Here is a 15,540-nt window from a genome sequence, read left to right on the forward strand (position 1 = left end):
TTGGCTCAGCAACTCTGGCAGCCCACAGTGTCTGCGAGGAAAGGAGTGAGAATAGGGCCCAAAGGGAAACGCCCTCTTCCTTCCCCACCCCGCAGCGTGAGGCGCTGCCAGAAAACAGGCAGGAATCGCCGGCAGGAGAGAAAGTAGCTGAGACTGAAGGAGCGAGTCTGCCTGGCTGAGGAGAATCCCAAACCGTGGGCCTCCGGGGCCAGAGCCCTGTGGGTCAGAACTCACTGGGCACAATGTTACTCCTGGGGGCCCGGTTCCAGGGTCACCTCACCCCAGGGCCTGGGGTGCTGGAGGCCTTTGCCCTGGTGTCCCAGGGCAGCCCCTGGGGATTGCTGCGGCTGGCCTGCGTGGCGCTGGATTAGCACCGTCTGTCCTGGATGCCCGCAGCTGAGGACGCAGCAGAGCACACCGGAGTGGCCGACTCGCCTCCACACTCCAGCCCCCCGGCACCTCAGGAGCTCCCAGAATTGCAGACTTTTGTACGTGCTGCAGGGTGCTCTGTCCCTGACAGCAAGAGTCACAAGGGCGTCGAGGTGCCTTTGTGACTCGGACGGAGCCCAGATGTCAGCAGGCGGGATCGAACCTGGGATCTCAATGCAGGAGCCCCTGCCACAGGAGCTAAAACCCATGCGGCTGTTAGCTCAGGCTGGAGAGCAGACTCATCGGTTCTGTCTCGAAGTGGTCCTGGTGCCACGAGATGGGCCAGAACCCCACAGCCAGGAGATATGCGGGTCACCCCGACAAGGGCAGGGATGGGCCTGGTCTGACTTTCAGCCGTGCCTGTGGGCCATGGGAAGTGCCTCAGAATCAGGCACCTGAGCCAGGCACGTCTGCCAATCCCACGAAGCACCCCTGGGCTTCTTGAGGTGCCTAAACCCCCTTGTCAAACTGGGCCTCCTTCGACAACCCAGAGAAACTTGTAAAGACTGGCTGGAGTTGATCACACTTCAAGAGTGTTCCTTTTCAGCCCCCTGAGCAAGGGGCAGGTCGTTCTCCTGTCAGAGATCCCAGCTCCGGGAGATATGAACACACACAGCAAGGGGTGCTTTCCATGAGCACAGCCACACAGCGTCATTACCATCGTCCTGGGGGCGATGCTCGTTAATGAGGAGACGGGAGCGTGCTCTTCTTCCTGCTGTTCTGGGCTCCCTTTTTCCCACTTCTCCTTCGTCTCCGACGGCTCCTTCTTCGTCCCTGCAGCAGAAAGAAACATTCTTAACGTTAAAAGAAAAGGAGGACTTGTGGCACCTTAGAGACTAACCAATTTATTGGTGCCACAAGTACTCCTTTTCTTTTTGCGAATAGAGACTAACACGGCTGTTACTCTGAAACCATTCTTAACGTTTTGCTTTTCCATGTCTTCTCCCTGGTTTACAGAGGGTGGAAGCTGGGCACAGAGCCCTGAAGCGAATTGCCCCGGCTGAGACTGAAGGTTGTTGGCAGAGCTGAGCAGAGAACTCCGATCTCCTGACTCTTAGCCGGGGGCTTTTACCAAAGAAGACTTCTTCTTACCTCGGGGCCGGTTTCTTTTCTTTTCTACTCTTCCTCTCCCCTTGCCCACCTTTCCCGTCAGTGACGGGCAACAGGCCTCGTTTTGCATTTAACCCCCCAAGAAGGAATGACTCAGCTCTGGTACGGAATCATGTTTTGCTAAAGGGGGAGATGGGAAAAGGGAATGGGGGTAAGAAAATTGGAATCATGTTTGGCTAAGGGTAGGAATGGGAACAGGGACACAGGTGTAAGGCTCTGTGGTGTCAGAGTTGGGAAGGAGGATACTAAGGAAGGAAACTGGAATCATGCTTGCTGGAAGTTCACCCCAATAAACATCGAATTGTTTGCACCTTTGGACTTCGGGTATTGTTGCTCTCTGTTCATGTGAGAAGGACCAGGGAAGTAAGTGGGTGAAGGAATAAGCCCCCTAACATCCAGGAGAAAAGAAATGATTTCCTCCAACGTCCAGCCTCTCTGTTCCCCTTACAGCCTGGAGCAATGTTAATACTCCCCACCCCACAGGGCCAGAACCCAAGAGGGGGTGACCTGACATTGTCAGCTCTCCCCACCTCAGCGATGGACCTCTGCCACCCTCTCCAAGAGGATCCGGCACTAAATGGATTCCAGAGTCTGAGGTACCCATCACTGTCCCATGAGACGGCCCTGATGTGGAAGTGTAAGGGGACTGTTGGCCACTTACTCAAACTCAGTGGGGTTTTTGGTTGGCTAGGTCCCAGTCCCAAAAGGAAGGGGAAGGATGGATGGGAAACCAGGACTCTGATACTGACAGTCCTCAGGGGCCATGGGGAGAGGCCAACGCTCCAGGTCAGCCTGATTGACAGGGCGGGCAGGCTAATGACGGAGTCAGGGGGTCAGAAAGGTCCCCGTCCTCCGCGTGAGCTGGAATTGCCTGGCTCAGGCAGCGTGGGGCCGAGCTAAGGAGAGAGCAGGGGCCCGAGCTGAGCTGGGGAGCAGAGGCGGGCCAGCCAGCGGGGCAGAGAGACAGCCCAGGGAGAGCAGACCCTGGGCTGGGAGCAGGGCTGCAGCCACAGAGCCAGCGGGGCCGGAGAAGCAGCCCCGGGGGCTGGAGGCAGAGCAGCAGCATCCGTGCTGAGGCAGGGTGGAGCCGGAGCTCGAACAGTGGGGCTGGGGCTGGGGCTGGAGCAGTCTGGAGCTGGGTGCGGAGAGCAACGGGGGCCAGCCAAGGGGGGACCCTGGCAAAGGGCCCAGCGCAGAGAGACACCCCCAGTCGAGGGTCCTTGCAGGCCAGACTGGGAGGGGGATCTGAACCCGGGGGGAAGGAGGGACCCACTCCCCAAAGCCCGGAGGGGTGTGGTCACCACCAGAGCAAGTGTCCGACCCGCTGCATCCCTGCGGCACAGCCAGGGCCGGAGAAGGGGCCTGGGACCTACAAGGAACCAACTGTGAACGGCCCTGACGTTCCAGAGACATGGTTTGTGACGTTCCCTGCCACAGAGCGGGGTGATGTGTTTTCCTTTCATCTTTCCCATTTTTCCTTTTTCTTTTTTAAATTAATTGCTGTTTAAATAAACTGTATTTCCTTTAAATCGTATGTAATGATCAGTGGGTCAGGGAAGCGCCCAGTGCAGAGAGAGCACCCCGGAGTCGGGACTCCCGAGCCCCTGTCCTAGGTGGCCACAGCAAGGTTGGGGGTCGAGCCCCCCAGGAATCCTGGGCCCAGCCTTGTTGGGGTTACGAGGACTCTGCCAGACAGGAGAGTGGAAGGGGAGTCCTCCAGGGCAGGGAGGCCTCTGGGGAAAGGAAGTGGGAGCGAGGACTCAGATCCTTCCTCTAGCCCATTTCACCGGAGAAGTGCAGAAGCCAGGAAAGTTCCCCACAATAGCGGGACCGTTCCCCCGCTTCCATAAGGCTTGTAGACTGACTGGTGAGAGTATTCCTCACATGCTCCTTGCTAACCATGTGGTTTGTATCCTCACCTGTAAGATCCAGTTCAACTTGGTCTTGCTTCTCCTGCAGCTTCTCCTCCTCTGACGCCACCTGGTTCTTGGCTGCTTTCTTCTTCTTCTTCTTCTTCTTCTTCTTCTTCTCCTTCTTCAGGGAAAAGCACGTCCACCTTCTTGGAGAGGAAACTGTTCTCTCCTCGTCGCTATCTGCCATTGAGTTGTCAGACTGGCTACAGACACAGAGTCTTTTCATGCCTGATAGGATCTTCCACGAGCATTTGCTTCTCGTGGGCTTCTCTGGCAAGGCCTGTTCTTGCTGGCTGATGGCAGAGCATGCCTCCATGGCTGCCGGTTGGACGAACACCGTGTGCACATGGCTCTCTCTGTGCTCCCGAGAGGTGAGTCTTTGAAAAAAGGAACGAAGCCTGGAATAGAAAGACGGAGGAAATGGGTTTTTCTGTCCTACTCTAAAGGAAGGGAATTAGTCTGCCCAGGATTCCCAGATCCAAGAGAGTGGTCTTTTGAAGCCATCTGCTCCTCTAATAGTCAGGAGTGGTTCATACAACAAAAGAATATAAGCAACAAAAGACTGGCCACACTGGGTCAAACGAAAGGTTCATCTAGCCCTGTATCCTGTCTTCCGACAGTGGCCAGTGCCAGGTGCCCCAGAGGGAATGAACAGAGAATCATCAAGTGATCCATTCCTGTTGCTCACTCCTGGCTTCTGGCAAACAGAGGCTAGGAACACCATCCCTTCCCATCTTGGCTAACAGCGATTGATGGACCGATCCTCCATGAATTTATCTAGTTCATTTTTGAATCCTTTGTTTCTTTGAAATTTGCTGCCCCTTATTAACAAAGGCTTCAATGGGGGCACTTCGATTTGAACCAAGGACCACTTAATGTGCAGTCAAACACTCTATCGCTGAGCTCTACCCCCATGACTAGACCCAGCCCCAGGTGAAGACACTTGGGACCATGGTGAAAGAGGAATTCTTCTGGGAAAGCTCCAGGGCCCGTGTTATGCAGGAGGTCAGACTAGATGATCAGGGCTGGCCTTAGAGCCTTTGAAACTGTGAATTTATGAACCTCAAGTTGCCTTTAACGGCTAGGATGAAAATTGCTGCTCCTGTCCAAGAGGAGATGCTTTGAGGTTTCCTTGGGGAGAGGCACCAGGATCCCTGTTCCACCTTTGTCACAGTCTTTCTTGGACACAGCACATCACAGCTTCTCCCCTTTTGCTCTATAACAACAAACCTCCACGCACCAGATCTGTAATCCCGTCCTAGCCCAGTCACTGGCTCCAGTTCCTAGTCTGACTCTCACCCCATGGAGCTCACGCCTCCTCTGCCAATGGACAGACATGGAAACAGCCAAGGTCAATTTCTGTTTTCTTTGCTCATTGCTGGGGCCTAGTTGCAAAAATGCTTCATTATTAACCCCACTCCTTTGCGCACAGAATGTTGGGACTCTGGGAACAGACAGGGCCAAGCCGAAAACCAAGACACCTCTGTTCCCAGAGAAGCCAGGAAAAGGAAAAAAGATTCTCATCTAGAAGGCTTGAGGGTCTGGAAGGATGGATTAGCAGCTGCAAATATGTTGACTTATTCTCAACTATTCCAAAATCTGGACTGTATTAGCAGGGGGAAAATAACCAATAAACTTTAAGTGAAGAATTTCCCATACGATTTATAACGTCCAATCAGAACAATAGGCCACCCAAACAATGACAAAGAAATCACAGCGAGACCCATGACAAATTTAGGCTGCAGTTTATTTAACCCCTTTTCTGGAAAGGAATTGCAGGGGGGATTTAACACGTCTATTTTATGTAGCCCAATGGGGGAATAGTAGAATTTGTAGAGAGTTTTGAAGTCTCTCTCCATGAGATTATTTCTGAGAGAACTACCAAGATGGCAGCCAGGGGATGGGAGTGGAGCTGGGTCACTTTCAATAGCTTCAGATTTATTTCTTCAGCATATTTGAGCTTATTTATGTGCCTTTCAATCATGTAAATTCTGAGACCGATCTTGTCTCAATACACATACATTAGACAATCATGACATGAGACAGATGGTTTCTATTCACTACTTGAAGGCAAGGAGTGCATTAGGGGCAACTCCGAGGGAAATACTATTGATGGAGCTATCAGTCTAAATTCTACACCAGTTTTTTATCTTCCCTTTAGGTTATAGCCATGGAAATTCACCCATGCTAGTCTGCTGAAAGATAAAAGCATCGAAATCTGCCTCCAAAGACCGTGACAGGCTGAAGCAGACGGAGAAGGGAGAGATGCCCACATTCAAATCAAAACGGAACGCTGAGACCTGACTGTTGCAACGCTGGCCCCCACCCGTCCCTGCACCGGGGAGGGGGGGCCAAGCTGAGCCTGAGAAGAGCCAGAATTGACCAATGGACATTGCCAAAGAGCCCCAGTAACACGCCAGCAGCCCCCCATCCACCACCCCTTCCAGCCCCCAGCACCTCCCGCCCAGCGGCAGCCCCCCCTGTCAGCGCCTCAACTCCATATGGCCTCAAAGCCATAACTCACCCAGAGATGTGATTTTATTAAATGGTTCGGAGGCTCAGAAACACGTAGAAAATGTTCCAAGGCCCTGAGCTAGTGAAAGTGCCAATCACCCAGAGAGCAGTGGGAGCGGGTCCAAGATGTAGCAAAGAGGGTTTCCTGCAGGGAGAAGGGAAGCAGGGAGATTGCAGCTCTTTGGGACAGAGACTGTCTGTTTGTTCTGTATGTATGCAGCACCTGGCACAATGGGGCCTGATACCTGAGTAGGGCCTGGACACAGTGCTAATAAAGCAAGGGCATTTGTTGAATTACTGAAGTGCCCTGAGTCCCCTGAGTGGAAAGGTGGCAGGTGAAGCGGGGCAAACCCTAGACAGATGGGATCTGCCCAGCCTGGGGCAGCATGTGCGGGAAGGGGGAGGGGAAAGGCCATTGGGAGTGTTTCCACAGAAGCCAAGAAATCAGGGCACCAGCCCTAGCATGGCTGAGTGAGGCTGTTTCCTGGGATAGATCTCCACAGACAGCATTCGTGGGCAGGCTGGGAGGGATGGCCTGGATTCACTTTGGAGTGGATCCAGTGTAAATGAGACTAGACTTGTCCCAGAAGGGCCCAGATACAACAGTGACAGACACTGTGGGTGGAGCCTGTGAATAAATAAATGAGGTGCATTATAAAACAGTAGTAAAATAATCCCCCTGCTCTGTGACCCCAAGTCTGACCTTGTACCTGTCAATGGGGCATCATCACTGAATGGGGGAGCTGTTAATGAGGCCCCACAGGGATTGGCTGTAGCCCCCTCACGTCTCAACTTTTTAGTTAACGATCTGGAAGGAAGTATAAAATCACTGTGGCTAACACAGCTTGGAGGAGTGGTAAATAATGCTGATGATGGGGCCGTTGTATGGAGCAGCCTGGAGAGTTTGGTAAACTGGGATTAGTAAAACAAATGCAGCCAAAAGCGAGGCCCTATAGCTGGGAATGGAGACGGGTGGCCGCACCTAGAGCCTCGGGAACGGTAGCCTGGAAAGCAGTGACTAGGAGAAGGATTTACGTGTCACAGAGGACAAAGAGCTGAACACCGATTCCCATTGCTAATGTGATCCTCGGACGTAGAAACAGGGGAGCAGCGTTGGCTTCTTTGTGTATGTAATTAAATCACCTCTTCATTTCTTTAAGTAGCTGGTTGCTTGTTTGGGGGCTTTTCTGGGGGCGCGGCTTCTGCTTTGGTTTTGGTTTTGTTTAAATTTCCCGCCGGTGAGGGTGATTGGCTCCTGGTTGTGCAATCGACTCAAAAAAAAAGATTTCAAGGGCTGCTGGCTAGTTCCTCTGCTCAGGAAAGTGCAGCTGGACCATGGCTGCCGGGGACCTAGCTGGGAGCTTGCAGGACGAAGTGACTTGCTCCATCTGCCTGGAGTATTTCACAGACCCGGTGACCATTGAGTGTGGGCAGAACTTCTGCCGGGCCTGCCTCAGCCAGTGCTGGGGGGAGCCGGAGCCAAACTTCTCCTGCCCCCAGTGCAGAGAAAGCGCCCTGCAGAGAGACCTGCGTCCCCACGGGCAGCTGGGGAACCTGGCGGAGCTAGTGAAATGCCTGAGGCTGCAGGCGGGGCCAGAGCCCGAGGGGCAGAGAGTGGGTGACAGGCACCAGGAGGCTCTGAAACTCTCCTGCGAGGAGGATCAAACCCCCCTTTGCTTGGTGTGTGACTGATCCTGGGCGCACCGCACTCGCACGGTGGTTCCCATGGAGGAGGCTGCCCAGGAGCACAGGGTAGGGAACAGTTATCTGCATGGTTGGAGTTACAGGGGCAGCTTCTCTGCAGCTACAGAGCCCCCCCGTGTGTCTGACCAGCCCTGGGTTAGAGCCAGGGAGCTGCGTAATAATGGGATTGTTGTGCAGTGGGAATTTTTCATAATAGTTTGGATGAATATTGTGTGTGCCTCAGTATCCCCTATGTGGTGCATGTTTAACACCGACAGACCCCCGTTGTCGTCAGCTGGGATCAAAGAGGGGGACCTGTGGAGCTTAATGGACGAGCCTCTACTGCGTGAGCTAAAAGACCTGTTCTCCTGTCCAAGACTGTAGGAGGTTCACACATCTTTAGTTGGTCTAGGTGCTGCTGAAGGGGGACAGAGTGCCACACCAAGCAGGCATGGGTTACACATGGTTAAGGCTATGAGTTTTTCACAGAGGTTGCAGAAGTCACGGAATCCGTGACTTCCAGAGACCTCTGTGACTTCAGCTCGTAGCTCCAAGCGAGCCCCCACAGCTGCCCAGCCACTGTGAGAGGTGTGGGGACCCCGCAGCTGAACTCCCCGTGGACAGGTCACGGGCTTCTGTGAATTTTTCTTTATTGCCCGTGACCTGCCGTGACTTTTACTAAAAATATCCCTGACAAAATCTTAGCCTTACCCATGGTTAAGTAGGTGAGGGGAGGGGGGAAAGGTGTTACTTGTAGAGACCCAGAGATACAGGCATTAGGGACAGCTGGCTGCCTGGGGCCCCATGCCCATGGAGTGTCCCAGAAGACAATGGCCATTCCAATTGTCTGGACATTTGGCACCAAACAATAAATGACCATGGACGGCCCACCCTCCATGGGAAGCCAGCCAAGTGTGCCCAGCTGGAGGACAAAGGACTAGGCTGGGGTTCTAAGTGTGGGCAGCTGGAGGCAGGAGAGGAGCTTGTGGGCTCGGACGACAGAGGGGACAGAGGGCTCTGGGACTGACCCAGATGGACCTTTCCGTTCTCTGTCTTCACTAAGCACTGTCTGCGTTGTGTTCCAGACATGTCAAAAAACAGGGAGAGTCAATTATTTTTTATAAAGGTCCAAATTTCTTGGTCAAGGCATAGTCAAGGTCCAGATTTCAGAGAAAATAATAAAAAATGATAACAATCTTGATCATAATAAAATAATAAAAAGATTTCAGGATCTGCTGGAAAGCAGCTGGTGGTCCAGACTTGGCCCACGGTCTGCCTGTTGACTGCCCCTGTAATAACCCCCCCTGCTTTTACAGTGCAGGTTGAGAGTCACTCCAGGGTAAGGAAGTGGGGGTACATGGCTCCCTGGGGGCCTGCAAGTCTCCCTTGGGTGTCCAACTCAGGTGGACTTGCTGATGTGAAGCAGGGGTGTTGAAGGCTCTGAGATTCAGAGTCAGGAGGCGGTGAAGCCAAGTGACTTTCCTCATTGGAAAAAGTGTGACCTTAAGGGGGTTACCACACTAAAGAGCTCCTCCCAGGGACTGTTCAAGAGCACCAGACCTATGGCAGGGAAACAGCCTGGAGATGATGGTGCTGGGCCGGAGCGGGCCAGGCCCAGCAGCTCTGCCGGGGAGCTACCTTGGAGCTGAGGTCACTTTTTCAGAGGGTTGGAGAAGGGGGACCTGCTCCCACAGCCTCACTCTGCTCAGTGACGATGTTATCGCTGGGCCCAAACCAGTGACCCCAAACCAGCCCCCAGAGCCATTGTTTGTTTGCAGGAGCAAATCCTGACCCGCCTGCAGCATCTGTGGGAGGAGACAGAAGAGCTCCTGGGCCTGAAATCCGACTGGGACAAGGAGAGGGAGAGGCTCCTGGTAGGTGCCCTGCCCTGCCCGGCCACTTTGCACAGGGGTGTCAGCAACAGCAGCAGGGGGTCTCTGCGCTGCTTGGGGTCTGGGTCATTCAGAAGGTTAAAGGGTTTCCAGGGTCGCTACAGGGAGACAGGTCAGGGCCATTTTAACCAGTGCAGGGCAGACTCTGCTCTCAGGTACCTGGTGTACATCAGGAGTGAGCCCACCGAAGTCAGTGGGGTCAGGTCAGACTCCTCTGGGACCCTGCTGTTAGTTCCCACTGGGGTCAATGGGTTTACACCAGGGTAGCTGGGAGCAGCCTCTGGCTCTGTCTCTCTAGCACGGGGGAGGGGGAAAGGGGGGGCGGAGGGAGAGGCCAGTAAAACACTGAATAGGCACAGATGTGGCAGGGGTCGGGCGGAGCAGGGGGAGACTTTTGCTGATCCCAGGGTTCGAGTGTCAGACGTCCCAGTGATGCCATTGGGCAGTTTGGGAAGCACCATTTGCCACGGCCTGGTCTGCACTTCACTCTGGTGCTGGGACAGTGGTGGGGACGGGCTGGGGGCTGGTGATTTTGGGTCACGTTTTTATACTAGCAAAAGCTCTCGTGTAGCCACGGTTACTCTGGCAAAGAGATGGAATGAAACGCTCTGGGGAGCCCGGACAAGGCTTTGTACCATTTCCCAAGACACCCGCTCTCCCCGGGTCCCTGCCCTGCCCCTGCGTCTCTCTGTGCACCCCAGAGGCAGACGGAAGTGGAGCGGCCGCTGGTGGTGTCCAAGTGCGAGGGGCTGCACCAGTTTCTGGCCGAACAGGAGCGCCTCCTCCTGGCCCGGCTGGGAGAGCTGGGCGAGGAGATTGGGAGGAGGAGGGAGGACAATGCCACCCACCTGGGTGAGGAGATTTCCCGGCTCAGCGCCCTGATCACGGAGCTGGAGGGGAAGCGTCAGCAGCCGGTGCTGGAATTGCTGCAGGTGAGACAGTGTCGGATGCACCCAGAGCCCAGTGCAGGGAGGGGACGGCCCCTGAGTCACTCGGGCTGACAGGGTAACTCAGTGCAGGGCGCACGGCGCATTCACTCGGTGGAGTGCTTCCACAGGACCAAGGCAAGCGTCGACTTCCGGAGCGTTGCACTGTGGGTAGCTACCCCACAGTTCCCGCAGTCTCCGCTGCCCATTGGAATTCTGGGTTGAGATCCCAATGCCTGATGGGGCTAAAACATTGTCGCGGGTGGTTCTGGGCACATATCGTCAGGCCTCCGTTCCCTCCCTCCCTCCCTCCGTGAAAGGAAGGGCAGACAATGGTTTTGCGCCTTTTTTCATGAGTTACCTGTGCAGACGCCATACCACGGCAAGGCTGGAGCCGCTCAGCTCACCGTCACCCTATGTCTCCTGGGTGCTGGCAGACGTGGTACTGCATTGCTACACAGCAGCAGCAACCCATTGCCTTGTGGCAGCGGACGGTGCAATAGGACTGGTAGCCGTCATCGTCATGTCCGAGGTGCTCCTGGTGGCCTGTGTGAGGTCGATCAGGAGCGCCTGGGCAGACATGGGCGCAGGGACTAAATTTGGAGTGACTTGATCCGGTCATTCTCTTTAGTCCTGCAGTCAGTCCTATAGAACCATCTTATGGTGAGCAGGCAAGCGATACGGATTGCTAGCAGTCCTATTGCATCATCTTCTGCCGGGCAGGCAAGCGATGAGGATGGCATGCAGTCCTATTGTACCATCTTCTGCCAAACAGCCATGAGAAGTGGATGGCATGCAGTCCTTCTGCACCATCTGCTGTCAGCCAAAGATGTAAAAGATAGATGGAGTGGATCAAAACAAGAAATAAACCAGATTTGTTTTATACTCATTTGCAAACACCCCCCCCCCACCCCGTCTAGGGGACTCATTCCTCTAGGTCACACTGCAGTCACTCACAGAGAAGGTGCAGCAAGGTAAATCTAGCCATGTATCAATCAGAGGCCAGACTAACCTCCTTGTTCCAATAAGAACAATAACTTAGGTGCACCATTTCTTATTGGAACCCTCCGTGAAGTCCTGCCTGAAATACTCCTTCATGTAAAGCCACCCCCTTTGTTGATTTTAGCTCCCTGAAGCCAACCCTGTAAGCCGTGTCCTCAGTCGCCCCTCCCTCCGTCAGAGCAACAGCAAACAATCATGCATCTGAGTTGAGAGTGCTGTCCAGAGCAGTCACAATGGAGCACTCTGGGATAGCTCCCGGAGGCCAATACCGTCGAATTGTGTCCACAGTACCCCAAATTCAACCCAGCAAGGCTGATTTAAGCGCTAATCCACTTGTCAGGGGTGGAGTAAGGAAATCAATTTTAAGAGCCCTTTAAGTCGAAATAAAGGGCTTCATCGTGTGGACAGGTGCAGGTTTACATCGATTTAAAGCTGCTAAATTCGACCTAAAGTCCTAGTGTTGACCAGGGCTCAGAGCCCAGGAAGCAGACCCAGCATCCCGACCGTGGGACGGTCTCACCCTCTGGATCCAGCCCCCCTCCATCCCCATAGCCCTGGGGCTGCTGCCGCTGTGTCTGTGTGACCCACCCTGGGAAGGGGAGTGCCCCACAGCTCTGGGCTGGAGAACCCTCCCTGGGACCAGGCTGGCTTGGGGGATCATTAATGGGGCTGAGAGCCTGTCACCCCGAGGGCCCAGCTGGGACCTGGCCCCAGCTCTGACATGGCGCAAAGCCTGTCCCGTGTGAGGGGGGCCCAAGGGCTTGTGGGGAAAGAGCTGAGTGTCCCAGCCCAGGCCCTCGTGGGGCAGTGTCCCGGTCCCAGAACCCCCACCCCACGGGGAGTGACCAGGCCCCTTGGAGGCTGAGAGGAGAAGCTGAGAAGAAGCTGGGCCTGGAGAATGAGCCCCTCTCTCATCCCCGGGAGAAGCCCCTCCAGGCCCTTGTGGGGAACGTGGGGCTGGGCCAGGTGTGAGGGGAGCTGGCCCTGCCTGGGCTGGGTTTTCTCTCTGGATGGAGAGAGGCCCCCAGTCTCCAGGCCGGCCCCGGCAGATCATGCAGGCAGTAAATTCCCTGGGCAGCAGAGGTCACGGCCCCGTTAGCCCTGCCTGTGGCCCAGCTCCCACCCACTCCCCATCTGGCTCTGGGGGGCAGGAACTTAGAGCAAAGGAATGGGAGGAATAAACACGCTCATGTCTCTGCAGGGATGAGAAGGCCATGTCTCCGCATCCGGTGCCTGAGTCCCGAGCTGGAAAAGAGAATCCTGGATTTCCCTCGAGAGAACAATCTCCAGGAGGCTGTGACGGGATTCCTGGGTAAGGGGCGCTGCTGGGGGCAGGGGGAGGGATTTGGCCCAGCAGGTTGGGTTATTATCAGTTCCTGTGTGCCCCTATTACTCGTGGATCAGAGCTTCATTCAGAGCACTGTGACTGCCCAGCCCAGAGGGGCCCAGATCCTGGGAGAGCCCTTGGGGTCCCAGCTTCCCTGGCTGCTCAGAGCAGAGCCCAAAGGGGAAGATTTCAGGAGAGCAGATAATTCATAATCATGAATCTGTGCGCCCAGTGCTGTCTCCTGCTCTCTCCCTGGCTATCTGAGCGCAGGGGCGGGTGCTCTTGGTTAACAGGAGACGTTATCACGGATTCTCAGCCTCCCTGACTGACACCAGCTGAGCCTCAGGGCCCTAGTGTTTAAGCACTTTGGGCCACACTTTCAATGGTATTTAGGTGTCTGGTGGGAACCTCCAAAGCACCTAACTCCTATGGACTTGCCTAACCTGCTTCAGCCCTTTTGAAAATCCCATTCTCCAGGCTGTTTCCCTGCCATAGGTCTGGTGCTCTTGAACAGTCCCTGGGAGGAGCTCTTTAGTGTGGCAACCCCTTAAGGTCACACTTTTTCCAGTTTTCAGAGTAACAGCCGTGTTAGTCTGTATTCGTAAAAAGAAAAGGAGGACTTGTGGCACCTTAGAGACTAACCAATTTATTTGAGGATGAGCTTTCGTGAGCTACAGCTCACTTCATCGGATGCATACCGTGGAAACTGCAGAAGACATTATATACACAGAGATCATGAAACAATACCCCCTCCCACCCCACTGTCCTGCTGGTAATAGCTTATCTAAAGTGATCATCAAGTTGGGCCATTTCCAGCACAAATCCAGGTTTTCTCACATCCCTCCCACCCCCATACACACACAAACTCACTCTCCTGCTGGTAATAGCTCATCCAAACTGACCACTCTCCAAGTTTAAATCCAAGTTAAACCAGAACATCTGGGGGGGGGGGATAGGAAAAAACTAGGGGAAATAGGCTACCTTGCATAATGACTTAGCCACTCCCAGTCTCTATTTAAGCCTAAATTAATAGTATCCAATTTGCAAATGAATTCCAATTCAGCAGTTTATCGCTGGAGTCTGGATTTGAAGTTTTTTTGTTTTAAGATAGCGACCTTCATGTCTGTGATTGCGTGACCAGAGAGATTGAAGTGTTCTCCGACTGGTTTATGAATGTTATAATTCTTGACATCTGATTTGTGTCCATATATTCTTTTATGTAGAGGCTGTCCAGTTTGACCAATGTACATGGCAGAGGGGCCTTGCTGGCACATGATGGCATAGATCACATTGGTGGATGTGCAGGTGAACGAGCCTCTGATAGTGTGGCTGATGTGATTAGGCCGTGGGATGGTGTCCCCTGAATAGATATGTGGGCACAGTTGGCAACGGGCTTTGTTGCAAGGATAGGTTCCTGGGTTAGTGGTTCTGTTGTGTGGTATGTGGTTGTTGGTGAGTATTTGCTTCAGGTTGGGGGGCTGTCTGTAGGCAAGGACTGGCCTGTCTCCCAAGATTTGTGAGAGTGTTGGGTCATCCTTTAGGATAGGTTGTAGATCCTTAATAATGCATTGGAGGGGTTTTAGTTGGGGGCTGAAGGTGACGGCTGGTGGCGTTCTGTTATTTTCTTTGTTCGGCCTGTCCTGTAATAGGTGACTTTTGGGTGCTCTTCTGGCTCTGTCAATCTGTTTCTTCACTTCCGCAGGTGGGTATTGTAGTTGTAAGAAGGCTTGATAGAGATCTTGTTGGTGTTTGTCTCTGTCTGAGGGGTTGGAGCAAATGCGGTTGTATCGCAGAGCTTGGCTGTGGACGATGGATCGTGTGGTGTGGTCAGGGTGAAAGCTGGAGGCATGCAGGTAGGAATAGCGGTCAGTAGGTTTCCAGTATAGGGTGGTGTTTATGTGACCATCGTTTATTAGCACAGTAGTGTCCAGGAAGTGGATCTTAATCGCGTCTCTGCTAAGGCTGCGTCTACACTCCCCCTTGTGTCGGTAGAACGTATGTGGCTCAGGGGTGTGAATAAGCCACCCCCCGAGTGACACAAGTTACACGGACCTAAGCGCCGGTGTGGACAGTGCTATGGTGCTGGGAGAGCTTCTCCTGCCAACATGGCTACGGCTGCTCGTTGAGGGTGGAGAGCTCCCTCCCGTCGGCTTCCAGCCGCTCCAGTAGAGACTGCCACTGGAGGCCACGTCACTCACAGCTGTGAGGGCCGAGCGGTTAAGGCGTTGGACTCGAAATCCATTCAGGTTTCCCTGTGCAGGTTCAAATCCTGCTCACAGCGAGGCCTGTGTTTTAGCCACACTTGCTCACCAGGGCAATACATCTCCACCGGCCCTGAGACGCTCTCCATACACTCCCCACCCCAGGTAAACCCTGTTCTGCTCCTTTCATGGGGATGCCTGGGATGGTGCCTCACGCTGTGTCCCTGCGGTCTCAGCTCCCGAGGCCTCTGCCCCTCACCCAGCGCCTCCCGGCTCAGCCCCACCCCTGGGTGCTGCTCCTCTCCAGAGCGTGGAAGGAGCTGAGCATGGGCAGCCCGTATCAGAGGCCAGGGGAGCCTGAGCCTTCCCCAAAAGGCCGTCCATGCGGGGCGGAAACACTGGGGATGTGGGGCGGGTCTCCCATCCGGAGGCCCGTGGGCCCATGGTCATCTTTCGAGTGCTGGAAGCGAAGCTCCAGAGAAGTGGGGGCCCCGCCTGCACCCCGCTCCCCTCTGCCTCTTAGCCCGATGCCCTGCTCTTGCT

The 15,540-nt window shown here is 54.4% G+C and overlaps 1 non-coding gene across 1 annotated transcript; it reads left to right on the plus strand.

Moving 5' to 3' along the window:
• Positions 1-14,995: 14,995 nt before the first annotated feature.
• TRNAS-CGA (transfer RNA serine (anticodon CGA)) lies at positions 14,996-15,077 on the plus strand. Its single transcript has one exon. It is a non-coding gene; the product is annotated as a tRNA-Ser (tRNA).
• The last annotated feature ends 463 nt before the right edge of the window (positions 15,078-15,540 follow it).

The sequence above is a fragment of the Lepidochelys kempii genome, chromosome 11, assembly GCF_965140285.1.
Source record: "Lepidochelys kempii isolate rLepKem1 chromosome 11, rLepKem1.hap1, whole genome shotgun sequence".
Taxonomy (NCBI): domain Eukaryota; kingdom Metazoa; phylum Chordata; order Testudines; family Cheloniidae; genus Lepidochelys; species Lepidochelys kempii.